This window comes from Nestor notabilis, unplaced genomic scaffold (genome assembly GCF_000696875.1).
Source record: "Nestor notabilis isolate BGI_N333 unplaced genomic scaffold, ASM69687v1 scaffold20542, whole genome shotgun sequence".
Taxonomy (NCBI): Eukaryota; Metazoa; Chordata; class Aves; order Psittaciformes; family Psittacidae; genus Nestor; species Nestor notabilis.
Window position 1 is genome coordinate 2,407 of NW_009919937.1, and position 388 is coordinate 2,794.

Below are 388 nucleotides of genomic sequence, written 5' to 3' on the forward strand. Positions count from 1 at the left end.
AGTCAGGCCACTGTGCCGAGCTCTCCCACCGGGCTCTTTGTGCCCTTGTGACCATCTGGGATTTCCCTTGTCCAGGTGGGAGGAATCCAGCAGGACCCTGTCCCTCCATAACCTCCTGCTCCAGAGGACAGGGACATGGCCACTGTGCTGTTGGTGCCTGTGTCCAGTGCAAATCCCCACCCTGAGCAATTCCCAGTCCCACCTTCCCGACAGCAGGATCTCATCCACAAAGGTGGTTATTTTATAGATGTTTTTAGGGAATTCTCTGCCTAGGTGGAGCTCGGCACTGTGGGAGAACAGCACAAACAGCCCTATCGAGGGCAGCCGCAGGAGCACTTCCTCATGTGCAGCCACAAGCCGGGGCCCCCCCCATTGCTGCTGGGGGTGG